The following is a 14,652-nucleotide window of genomic DNA, read 5'->3' as shown; positions in this document are numbered from 1 at the left end:
AATACTCCCAACTATGATTAAATATGCGTTTTAATTGGTCTCTTTTGAAATGTAAGTTTCAACTCAGAAATAGGATATGCCACGTTTAAAAACAAGAATTGCAATTGCTGTTTTTAAGAAAGTATCTTAAAAAGAACGATTGCAGTTATTATTTTTAACAGATGGTAAGTTTAAAAATTTTGGTGGGCACTAGAAAATATTTGCCTCTAAATGTGGGCGGTGGGTGAAAAAGTTTGAGAATCAATGCTTTACATATTGCACTGGAATTACGGAAGAAAAAAAGACGAATTTTTCTTAATTATTATTTTCTATTTTTATTTCATTATTTTATAGTAATGGATATTACAATAACTGGAATAATTTATAAAAAATGTTGAAAATGACCTCCTCCAACATCAATCCAATACTGCACACGTTTCATTTATTTTCAAACACTTTAAATGCAGCTGATATATTGGAATGACTCGTATGTATATCGTTATTGTGTGGTTTTTATTTCGTCAATAGTGCATGCTCTGTTGCAATAGAATACTTGTTTTGTTGTCACCCAGTAAAAGTAATCTAAGGGAGTAGGATCGGGTAAATAGTGCAAACCACAAACCCCTTCGAAATGATTCATTCACCAAAGACATTTCGTAAAAAAGACATTGACCTGTGTGCGCCGTGGCGTCATCTTGTTGCAACCAACCGAGATTGATTTCCACTTCTGTTAACTAAATAATTAAATTTGTTAAAATAGTACAATAACGATCCCTATTAACTATAATTTCAAAATAGATTGGACCCAAGATATTCGTTCTGCTCACACCGACCCAGACCTCAATTTTCACTTCGTGTAAAGATTGTTCCTGTAATTGATTGGGGGTTAGTTGTCGACGGCATTCGTATAATTTGCTAATTAATATACCCTTTCAGATGAAATAAACTTCATCGATAAAAATGTAATGTCGAGGATACCTACAAAGGTTTGGTCAATAAAACGTTTAAACCATTGACAATAATATAGTCTTTTGGCACGATCTTTAGATTTCAGTTCTTGAACACATTCTGCTTTGTTGGGGAAACGTTTGTTCCTTTCTTACAGCTTTATGTGAGGTAGCAAGTTCGATATCATACTTTTAAAACGAATCCACAAGGCAATCAACCTAACGCTGAAAGAACAAACTGCATCGCATAACTCTAAAGCATAATGCACCGCGATTTTTGAACTCACTGTATATATTTATAGTATTTTTTTTTAATATTATTTTGTCTTCAAAAAATAGAAGTAATATTAAAATTAATGTTAAAGGCCAACTTCCGTGGCTGAGTAAGTAATATAGATTTCAAAGTCGAGAGTTCTAAGGTTCAAATCCTAGAAAAGGAGAGTTAGTTTTAGACGGATTTGAAAACTAGATTATGAAAACGTGCGTTCTTTGGTGTTTGGGTTTCAATTAACCACGTATCTCAAGAATGGTCGACCTGAGACACTTCATTTGCATTCATACATATCATCCTCATTCTTCTTCTGAAGTTAATACCTTACTCTGATTCCGGCGGGAAAAAGCAGGAAAGAACAGTAAGTAGCGTCTCGGCATTTCATGCGGAAGTCCTGGGTTCGTATCCCGATCAGGCGTGGCATTATTTCTTACGCTACCAATTTTCACAAATGACAGTAGCGGTTGATTCCCGCTCTTTCATAACAAAACATAAAATTAAAATGTAAAGAAAAAGGATCACATATGATGATATTTTGTATGAGCACATGATTGATTTTTTTTATGATCACATTTTTGGTGTAATATGGATCACATTGTAGCAATGAAAAATAAATCTTATATTTAGATTGTATTAAAATCGTGTACAATTTCTTTTTTTGTGTACGTGTTATATTGTATACTGAAATAAAAATAAACGTTAAATATCTTTTTTATTAATTAACTAAATTAATTAATTACTAAATTCAATTATTATTAATCAATAACAAAGAAAATATATAAAAATTTGTAATTTAAAATAAAAAAATACAGAATAAAAAACATAAAATGTTAATAAAATCTTATTTTTTTCCAATCATCCATCAAAAAATATAATTAAAATTAATAGACTGTAAATAAATAAAAATGAAATTACGACATAAATACAATTTAAATTGTTTCGCATCGTTTAATATTGATTAATTGTTTCAGTTTAATAACTTTTACATTAATTAAAACTGATAACTAATTTATATTGTAATTATAATTATTGTTATACAATTAATTTATTAAGTGATTTATTTTATGATTTTTATTTATTTTTTTTTGTTTCATGCTACGTTTATCTGTTTAAAAAAAATTTGGTTGAGATTTTTGAAAAATGCTTTTATAAAATATTTTTATATATTTTTTTGTCTAATAAAAATTATCCCAAGACTTTTTAATCAACATTTCTGAAATTAATTACAACGTAAGCTATTTAAATAATATTAAATTTTACCCTATTTAGTTTAATAATATTGTACGGAATTTTGTTAATTTCTAATTACTGAAATATAATGCCATGTTAATTTATTGCAATGAAATATATATATATATATATATATTACAAATAGTAATTTGATTTTTAAATTAATCATTTAACTAGTGTAATATATTAAATTTATCCTAGAAAATCAGTACTGTTGAAATAAACAATTTTATTACACAAATAATGAATTTTATAAGTAAGAAAAAAATGAGAAGATTTGTTGTACAATCAATAATTATATTTATAGAAATTTATGAGTTTAGATTGTGCTTATTATTTTTTAAAAACAGAACATTAAATTTATTCTCAATACAAAAGACATGAAGAATAAGTAACTGATTTAAAAAAGACTTAAAAAAAAACATTACTTACCACTAACCAGTAATAATATGAAATCTTCAAATTTAGAAATTAAAAGCTAAATTTCATAAAACTTTTCAAGATAATTATATTTTTTTAACCGTGTAAACATTTATTTACTTAGCGTATGGCACCAAGGCAGAACACCAATTACAATAAAAAATTACAAACAAACATCTGACAAATTAATATAAGCTACTGATTCTGAAGTTACCATCAGGAAATCTTCTGGAATCCTAAAGTAAACTTCTTTGGTGTGTGTAACAGTTTGATTTTCACCATACTCGCAAAGAGGCGTCAGTTTTTACCCCATTTATACAGGAAATAGGCGCACCTACCTGAGTTCGTATTCTGTTTAACGTTGACCATGTCTTACGCGGAGTCAAAACCCGGCGGCTTTTGAGTATTACATGGAATTTGGTTATTTTGCTTTGTGGACCTATCTTGATAACAGGCGTCAGTCAGGTTGAATTAAATGTTGTCTAATTTATTTCTTTATTATATTAAGCTAATTTTCATTGTATAATAATAAATTTTTATTGTATAATGACATTTTTAGAGATATCCTTAAATGCTTTATACGGAACATTCCAGAATTTCAATATAATGACATCCCGATATATTTTAAAATTGAAATCTATATATCTAAATAGATTTCATAATTGATTTTTATAAATTAATATCATTCATTTAAGAATTATACACTTCCTACAATCGACCAGAAAATACATATCGCCATTTAAATCCAATAAAAGTTTTGTTTTTTAATTTTTATGTTATTTTTTAATAAGCTGGCGAGAATAGAGTCGCCGTGGTTTGCATGAAATGAAAAAAAAAAAATCTATCTGGAATTGCCTTATGTTCGCGAGGAAATCAAGCGATTCAGTTTATCGGTTGAAATTATAAACAACAGCTAGGTTATCATGTGAACTATCTAGGGTTTAATTTTCTAGACAACAGTGAGGTTGTCTGACGCTCAAAAGCCTTCATGTGCCGGACCTGGGGTGTCTGAACGACTCTTGCACTGCAATTACATCCCTTAAGTGATGAACATCTTCTCTATGCCTGTTGAAGAGCCTAAATTCTTTTTTTGAGCAAATTATATTACAGTTTTGTTATTTTTTACTTTGTCATGTAATATTATTTGATTTTTTTTGTTTTTTGTTATGGTTTTACGGACTTTTGTAATTTTTATGAATTTTTTATGAAGGAATCTGTGCAAGTGCGTTTATACAAATGAACTATTGCCTTATATTTACGTCATATTTGAACTATTTCCTTAGGTATGTATGTTTTACTGAGGAGATTGATTGGAATCTCTCAACAAGCGCTTATTGTAATTCTATTTAATTGTGGTTCCTTCTTGGAATTGATTGTAAAGAAACTGATCCAAAAAAAAAAAAATTAATTATATGTCTTTTCTACGTAATACTACGACCGCGATACATTCTCAAATCCTGTAATTATGGCAATTCTTTGTTATTCAGCTTCATAAAAGATTCTTTTCATGTTAATGTACATATTATTTAATATAATGTACATTAAGTATATTAGATTAATATTTTATTTGTTTATGTACATATTTATTGTACATGTTTTGTAAAATAAAACATTAACATGTTTTGTTTTACAAAAAGTGAACAAAACAATTAACGAATTTTTAAAAAATAAATTAAACAGAGTTAATTTTAATTTTTATACATTATTTGGTGATTCACGCGGAACGATGAATTTCACGACTATCTAGAGCTTCCGTCGGTTCGTAAGGTTGCACGGCAGTACAGTTAAATACCAGCAGAGACTTAAAAATCACGTCAACCACTTTGCAATTAATCTACTCGATAACAGCAGGAATATCCGGTAGTTTAAACGTCTCCATGTACTAGACTTAGGGACTACTGCTTGACAGTCTGAAATTTGACATCGCCAAATCTAATAGTATTGTATTTATTTTTCTTTGCTAATAATGTTTGGTTTCTGTGGACTATGAGGTATCGAGAGAGATATTTTTATGATTTAAGATTGGACTTGAAATTCCATATTGTACTTTAAGATTACTTGTAACTATTTTTGTGAATTACTTATTTTGAAAGTTCCTTAGGATCCCCCTTATCACGTGCTTTTTGTCAAGAGACTTACTTGTGGCTCCAATCGGGGAGCCGATTATAATTATACTGGTTGTTGAAAAAAAAAAAAATGTTATTTTTAAAAGGAGAATTATATGTAATTAATAATTAATTACATTATTATCCTGGTAAAAGTTAGTTGCTTTTATACGGATTTGAATACTAGACTGTGGATACATATGTATTTTGGTGGTTCGGGTTCAACTAACCATACGTCTCAGGAATGGTCAGCCTGAGTCTGTACGAGACTACATCTCATCTACATGACACACACATATCACCCTCATTTGACCATAAAGTTGAGGGGGGGTTTACTTATTTTTCACTAGTTAACAGATTGCAACGTACACATTCGGAAATACTTATTTTTAGCAAATTTACAGATCTTTTCTTGTAAATTTAATTTAGTTCTGATAATGACAAAAATTTTTATTAAAGTAAAATAATTAGAATAAATAAAATTATTTATAATTACAATAGCTTCGCGACACGTGGTGGGCGGCGACTGGAACGCTAAACATCTACTCGTACGTTCTACACTCAGAAATTCCTAATTACTTCTTACTTATTACTCAGAAATTAATAATTAAACTATATAGTGATAGTATGTATATTTTGTGTAATTTCAACGGGGACTACTTTTTAATATGAATTTTTATGACTTAGTATACTTAAGTTTCCTACAAAATTTAACCGATTGTAAATAAAAAAAATGTAAATTATTAATAAAAGAATGTTCTAAGTTAAGTAAAAATAATAAAAATTTAACTTATTTTTCGGGCTATAATTTTTATTTTTTTATTAAGAGTAGATAAATTAAAAATTTAACAGATCATTTAGTTCAAAGAAACAAAAAAAAATTATTTTATTAATTATTTGTGTTAAAAATGATATATAATTACACCCATAAAATTTAAGTTTTAAATTAACTCAAATATTCATAAATTATAGCAGTTTAAAAAACGAATAATCTTTTTGTTTAAAAGACATTATAAATTATTCGATTTTAAATTTTGTGGAAGTCTTTCTTTTAAAAAAAAACTTTTTGCAGCTAATTGGAAACACTTATTTTTAAGGGCTTAACTGAATGAAGTGTGGTCTAAAATTTTCATAATATAATATATATAAAAAAAATAATAATTTATTAAGAATTGTTTTAAAATTATTAAAAAATATTTTTATATTTCGTCATAATGTTCAATTAAGTAACTAAAACTTCACTATTTTGGAGCCTAGATATTTTTTTAGTGACAAAATAAATCAAAATACAATGATTTTCATGAAATTTTGTAATTTTATAACTATTTTTATTTATTGAAAATCGATTCAATACATTTTGACAAAAGATAGAGATAATTTTACCAGTTTATTTTTCGTAACTTAAGATTCTAAAAACTAATAAAACTTCGCATCGTAAATTTTTTTTAGTTAAAAAAATATGTATGATGTGCAATAAAATATTTATTAAAAAAAATAATTTAATTATTAAATTTAAAAAAATGTATAATGATTAAAAAATTTAGTTTTATAAAATATCAAATAATTTAAAATCGAAGTAATTTGCTGTTGCCTAATAAAAGAACAACGATTTTTTATTATTTACTTAAACTATTTTAACCAGGTTAATAAAAGGTATAAAAAAACTTACGCAATATTGAAAAAAAATGTAATTATTTTGTGGATCAAATATTACTAAATATACCTGTATCTAGTTGTGCAGAAATCAAATCCCTAATAATTAATTTCTTTGCTTATTAATCTATACATTTTCAGTTCATTAACCAAACAGAAAAAAAATAATAGTTTGAAATTTGATGGCGAGATATTTTTTGTTCTGGTTGATTATAAAACGTTCTAAACTTTTAAATGAATGATACAAATTTATTATGAAACCTTTTTAGACAAACTGATTTCACTTTTACTAAACATCGAAGTGATATATTGACAATATTGTATATTGACGAAGTAGTGTTCATCCAAATCATTTCACGGTAAATCTTTTGAATGATTTATTTTGATTACATCGTATTTACGTGATTGAAAAAATACAAGTTTATTCAAGTATCCTGAATATTTTATGAAATTTACCTTTAAATATTTAAATCTGAAGATTTAATTAATTTTTGGTCTTCCAAAATTGATGTTTTCATTTTGAAACCGGCTTTTTAAAATCAGTTACTTAACATATAATTTTTTCCATGAAATTCATGAATTTTATATATTTTTTCATTCGGTCATGCATTGTATATTAAGAATAGATTGTACTGATGTGTTACAATAAATAAAAAAAAATTGATGTCTACACAGCATAACTTACATATACACATTTTTTTTTTTTTTAAATAAAAAGTAAATCAAATTTTATCTCATTAATAAAATTTGATGTTTTTTCATATTTTTTTTAATTTTATTGTTATTATTGAATAATTATTTATTGTAATTTTTTTTTTACAATTAGAGGTTTATTTATTAATAAATCAATATATTAAAATTAAACAAAAGGAGATGAAGTCTGATTCAAACCGTTGTAAGAACCAAATATTTCATTAATTAAGATTTCATTTTGCTATAACTCTGGAACCAAAAAAACATAAGTACCACTTATGATATATAGTTGAAAAGCTCAAAATGAGAACTTATTAATGCACTTAAGAAAAAGTTCAAAATCCAAATGTTTTGGATTTTGGGCTTTTTTGAACACTTTTGGTTCAGTCGATTGCAATCAAAAGAAGAGGTGCACAACTAGATGTTACAACAATCCAAAATGTCAACTTCCTACAGCTAATCGTTTTTGAGTTATGCGAGATAAATACGTACGTATTTACAAACATCATGCCGAAACCAGTCAAAATGGATATTTCCATTGAAATCTAAAAACCGAAATTGTTTGCAATCACAATATTTCCTTTACTTCGTACAAGAAAGTAAAATCAATAATTAAACATTTTTTTAATCTATAATTAATTATTCGCCTATTAATTAATTATCTATAATTAATTATTTAGAAGAAATATTCTTTTTTTTCTACTTCATTGATTAACGAATTTGTTGCCAATAATCAATTGGCAACATATGTACATATGTCGTGTTAATATTTATTTAGAAAAAAGATTTCTTGTTCAATGTACATTATAGCTAAAATTGGATTCAGTTTCAAATATTTATATGTTACCGAAGAAAGACTGCAATTAGAGAATATCTACATTCCCTGGTGAATATCAACACATACCAAATACATCGATGAATGAACGAGATATCTGGTTTTATATAAGGACTTAACTGATATATGTCAATAAACATAGATAAACTGTGATGTGAGTCGAATCGTTAGTCAGAAGTTAAAAAACATCATCCAATAACGTAAAATAAATTATGAGAAATCCTCATAAAAATAAGGTAATTTAAATTTCAGCCAAACATATCCTACGCGCGCCTCGCTCGCTAAACTCGTCTAATTGACATTACATATACAAATTATATATATTATTCTTCAGGATTGGATGCAATTAATCAAATTCATCGTATTCAGCATGTACTGATGGTGAGAGTTGAATAAAATTATTTTTATAAAAACACTGAACAAAGACAAAATCATCTGATCATTTATTTGTATCCTTATCGTTCACCCTTGCAGTTAACATATTCTGTATATCCTGATCGCTCTTTCAATTTATAAAATGCTCAAAATTTGATTAAAACTTTTCATAGATGCGGTGAATCTCATTAATCGCTTCCAATCTTGGAGAATAACATATAAAATTTGTATATTTAACGTTAATTGGTCGAGGTTAGCGAGCTTAGGTCATGGTTTTTTACCAAAACTCTCCTTTTCTTGTAATCTATTTACCTTAGAGTTTGGTATCGGGTGATATTTTTAATTTCTAGTTACCGTTTCGACCCCCACCAGAACTTATTTGTGTTTTTCAACATATACCGGTGAAGGTTCGAATAAGCAGGTATTCCAGTCTTTTACCGACGTATTTGATATTTGTCGACATTTACCGGAGAATATCGACATTTGGCAGTTATCGATCTTTCACGATAACATACATATTTCATTCTTGTCGGTTTAGCCTACGGAACCACCGTAAGGTATTACTTAATAGGATATTAGGTATGAATGTAAATGAAGTGTATCCTTGTCTCAGGTCGACCATTCCTGAGATGTGTGGTATGGTACCTTACACACTCCGTAATGTGAGTTTTTCTGGATGTCACTCAAATCTTTACCAATGTTTTGGTATAACGCTTAAATTAAAAAAATCTGTTTTCATTCATTTATTTTAAAATTATTTTGGTTTTTTAGATACATCATAGCTAATGAAATCTAAATATTTTTTAATTATTCTTATTAGAACTGGTGTTTCACAATGGTACTCTAATATCTCCCCCAATCTATGTAAGTGACATGTAAGGTCGTTATATACATTTTAGGCTATGCACGTTGATGAAACTGTAGTAATTTTAGAAAAATGCTTCTTAAATTGTCAATTATAATTATTTTCATATTATAATTCAAATTTCTGAATGTCTTTAAAATAAAAAAAAATAATAATAATAATGGAGGATTGAATAAAAACGTAAAAAATATGCATAAACAACTTTATTCGATTAGATTGATAATTTTTCGCCAGTTTATTTAAATAGAATTCCAATTTTGCAGTCAGGAAAATACTTGAGCGTTATGCTTAACCGTATAATAACATAGAGGTTGAATAATAACAAACGACAAACACTACCATGGAGAATCAATTTTTTTATAATCTGGTACTACAACAGTTTTTTTAATGTTATACAGAGTAATTCACGAAGAATGTAACAAACTTCAGGAAATGTTTCATTGCTGTAAATAAAGAAGAAAGAGTATATAAACGCAGGTACAGACACGCTTTGTTAACGAGTGTCGGCCGGAGAAATATATCTCCCTAATTTCTTGGTCTTCGGTAAAAATTAAGCCTGGTTGTAATTCTTGGAACCCAAATTAATGGGTAAATTTAATGGTTTATTATAAAATCTGATCTAGAAAATCGAAAAATAACAGGGTGTATGTTTAGCTGTTTTCAACAAAACTTGGATAAAAGACAAAAGACTGGAGTCAGAAAACACGCGATAACATGTATTTAAATTTAAAAATAAATAAAAAAATCTGATGTGGACACCATATGACTTCCTTGTACACCTGTTAAATTACATATACACATTTTTTTGAAAATGAGAAGTACATAAAATTTTATTTCATTAATAACTTCTGATATTTTTTCACATTTTTTTTTTATTGTTACTATTGAATTATTATTTGTCGTAAACGTTTTTTTTTAAATCGGATGTTAATAATCATTAAAAAATAAATATATTTAAATTTAAAAAAAGATAAAATAAAAAAAGGAGATGAAGTCTGATTTGAACGATGTGCCTTCTCCTTATAATATCAAAATATTTCATTAATTAAAATTTTATTTGTCTATAACTCTGGAACCAATGAAAATAAGTAAGACATATGATATATAGTTGAAAAGCTCTTAATGAAGGCTTATTACTGCAGTTAAGAAAAAGTCCAAAATCCAAATTTTTTTTGATTTTGGGTTTTTTTGGGCACTTTTGGTCCAGTCGATTGCAATGAAAAGGGGAGATGGATAACTAAATGTTACAACAATCCTAAATCCAAAATTTCAATATTCTACGGCTAATCGTTTTTGTGTTATGTGAGATACATACGTACGTACATACAGACGTTACGCCAAAACTAGTCAAAATGAATTCAGGGATGCTCAAATGGATATTTCGTTGAAATCTAAAAACTGAAATTTTTCGAGATTACAATACTTAAGAAAGTAAAAAGAATAAGGGATACAAAATTAAAGAAATAGAAATTAATAAAAAACCATCAAACAAGAAAAGGAATTTCTTGAAAAAAATTTGTAATGACTTAGGGAAGGATAAGATTATTGAAAAGAATCTGAGTAGCAGAATAAAGAAAATTCTGTGGATATGAAGAGAGAAAATGCATTGTTAGCATATAAGTTTGAACGGAAAATTTTTTGTTGAGAAGAGAAAAAGGTTGTAACATACGGTAGGTAGGAATATATAAACAGAAAACTATTCGGTGAAGTTGATGATAAAGCCGCAAGATAATCTGCTATAAAGAGAGAATTTGATCGAGCTGTAAAAAATTTGAACAAAAAGTAAGCTGTAAGAATCGATTATATAACATTTGAATTATTAAGAAAATTAAGACCGCATCCTCAGAATTAAAAAAATGTATTTATTCTTATATAAAAGAGATCAGGAGAAAATCAATTTGAGAGCAACAATATGGTTAATGTATTGTTCTTCTGATATACACAATAAGGTAATTTAAAAACGCAAAACGTTTGATTAAAGTTCATTATAGATTTCTAGATCAGTTCTTATACAAAAAGACCATCGGTACAAGGTAGGCCATTTTTCTCTCAAGCTAATCTTAGAAAGTAATCTTGATAAAAATAAAACCACTTATGTTTGGTATTTGTAAATACAAAAACATATTTGATAATATATATATATATGTATAATAATAAAATATTTAAAAACGCACCGGGTTGGTTTAGCAGTAATATTAATCAGAAATTTATTTTTTATTTTAACAGTAAAACGTAAAATGAAAGTTTTTTCTTTGTGTAAGTTTTTTCACTGCGTATAAAACACGCACAACAAAGAATAATTTTCGAAAACCTGAATACAGTGATGAATAATTTACTTATCGGCCATAAGTTATATTACACGCAACCACTTGGTTCAATCTAAGATTCTATAAAGTATATTATTACTATGGTATTATCGAGAATGATATAATTCATCATGAATTAAAAATACCATTCATAAATGAAAAAAAAAAATACCAATCTTTATAAAAATTTCAATGAAAATCAGGGAAACATAACATTCCTCTTTTCATGAAAATTGCAGGTACTATCTGATAATCTTTTTGGTAATAAAAAAATCCCTTTCGGCACGCCGGAAGGCAGAGGTAGATTTCACCGGTGCTAAATAGGGGATAAAAAAGATTTCTACCTTAAAGTTAAGAAAAATTTCAAATTTACTCAATACGACAATGGTTGCATGTGAAACAAAGTTTCACGTGTTTAGGTACGTCTTTAGGTAAGACATATCATATAAATGCGGTTGCCATTAATGTTAAAAGAATTATTGATCCGGATATTCATGTTTTTTTTTAATTTAAATGAGCCATAGTATATTCCTCGTCCACAAGCCCCATATTCTTACAAATCCAGCAAAAGTTTGGTCATCTCTTGCCGTAAGGGTTGGTCACAGCAAAAATTGTTTCAGACTAAAGTTTAAGTAATGTTTAGAGGATTAACGACCGCTTTAAACCGATTCGATACTGTGTCTGTTAAGAGAGGTAACTTTTTTGTCTTCCAAACCCCTTTTTTCCACCTTCCTAGGCCAATGGTTAGTGATATCAAAAAAATTTACTTAATAAGTTTTAGGTGCTTGTCCAAAGAATAGTAAGAACTTTAAGCGAATTCGATATTTTACTTAATAACAAATTTAGCAATATTTTGTTTTTTCGTTTTTTTTAAAAGCCCCCTCATTTCCATCCCCATGGTCCGTTTTTGCCCATTAACAAACTCGATCGAGATTTTGGGTTGTTATATTTTATGTATCAATTTGAAGGTGATTGTCGTAAAATTACGGCAGTTATCGTGTCCACAAGAACGTGAAATATATATAAATGTACATATAAACTTTTGAAATGTCGGTGGTTTTGGGGTCTGGTGGGTGTGAAACGCAAAGATATATCGAAATTTTCCGGATGTCGAATCATGGTACCTATTACAATAGGTAGCTTTCTTATGAAATCTACCTAAAACATTCGAAGGATTTGCTAAAAATACGTATAATGAAAATATAATTTTAGGAAGATTTTTTTTTTAAATTAACAATATAATTTTGTTTACAACAAATATATTTTCTGAATTTTTATTAGTAAATGGATATGTCGATGTGTGGCCTACGTTCTTATGTCACAAAACGTTTTTATATGTCATTCATAATTACTCCATTTATCATTGTGTTATTGAATATAAGAATAACTTAAATATCATAAAAAGAAAAAAATTATTCTTAATAAAATTATAAAAATATTTATAAATATAAATTATAAACCAATTTTATATTTTTCTTTCTATTTTTATTTTCAACCGTATTTTTTGTGGTATATTACATTACACTGAAGTCTCATGAGTAAGCATTCCAAGTGCTGTGTAAAGTTTGTAAATGTAAACATCCGGCATGTTTGATGTCTTTGTAGAATAAAACAAATGACCTACCCGTTCACTAACACAGCAGTTAGCATAAAATTAAAAACAAAAAAAAAAAAAATCGAAAAAAGCGAAGTATAAATGGTTAGTTAATAAAATAAAGTAGAAATAATAAAATTTATATTAATAGTATTATAAAATTGTATAATTTAAAATTTTATATTACAAATCCTAAAAAAAAAAAATTACTGATTGTAAAAACAGATGAATCGATTATTTATTTTTCACAGTAATCTAACAAGTGTTTTATAGTTCAAATTAAAAAAAAATCTCTATGAATAATAATGAAAAATTAAATAATTTATAAAATCAGTTTTCGCGAAAACATCGATCATTACATAGATTTATCTTTATTATCAACAATCTCTGAGTAGAGAATACATACATGTATATCTCTTTCTAATTTTTTTTTTTAATCATATGATCGACAAATACTCATTTTTATAAATTTTAATATGAGGTATCCTTTAAATATAAGGTGTAAAATACCTGTTCAAAGATTTACGGTTTTTACTCATAAGTACTCAGTGATTCCAAATACAATTTTATGCTAATAAATTAGACGCAGTTAAGACGCCTGGACTCAGACCCCTGGATCACTGACTCTTCTGTTATCTTCAGGTTGTGAGAATATTAAAATAATATTTTACAGATATTCATTAAAGAAAAAAAAAATCAGTAATTTTACATCATTATATTTCTGTTGCCATGGTGACAAATATAAAATGAGGTAAATGGATTAATTTTTATTTCTTTAATAAATAGTTTTAATATCCTAATCCCAAAAGAGGCTAGGACCTATATCTATGGCTTAAAAACGTATTTGGGATAATACAAATGTATCCTGAAAATTTGAAAGCAATTGTTCGGTTGGTTCTTGCGTGATGCTGTTGGAAACAAACAGAAAGCAGACAGTTTTACAAACTTTCGCATTTATACGAGTATATAAGTACGGAAAGTTACTCGTAAAAGATGTACCAAATTTAAAAAAAAAATATTTTTATTGAACATTTGAACTATTTTTTCAAAATAAAAATAAAATTAAAGAAAACAATTCAGCTCAGATATATTGTTTAATTTCACAATAGATGTTGAAAGTAATTTCCTTTAACTTCGGTATAGTTCTTACTCGTTTAACCACATTTATTACGTTACTTTTCGTAATTTCACTTTCGAAGTTAGTCACCATTTGTTTAAATGTATGAAGATTATTCAAAATAATTTAATTTTATTAAATCTCTTATAGAAAAATAATTTTTTGGCGTAAGATCTAGAAATTTTGATCATCAAACCCGTTTTAAAAAATCAAGTAATGACTAGAAAAGTTTTTAAACTTTGCTATTGTTTCATTAGTTGAG

This window comes from Lycorma delicatula, chromosome 2 (genome assembly GCF_047948215.1).
Source record: "Lycorma delicatula isolate Av1 chromosome 2, ASM4794821v1, whole genome shotgun sequence".
NCBI lineage: Eukaryota > Metazoa > Arthropoda > Insecta > Hemiptera > Fulgoridae > Lycorma > Lycorma delicatula.
This window is presented reverse-complemented; position numbering follows the sequence as displayed.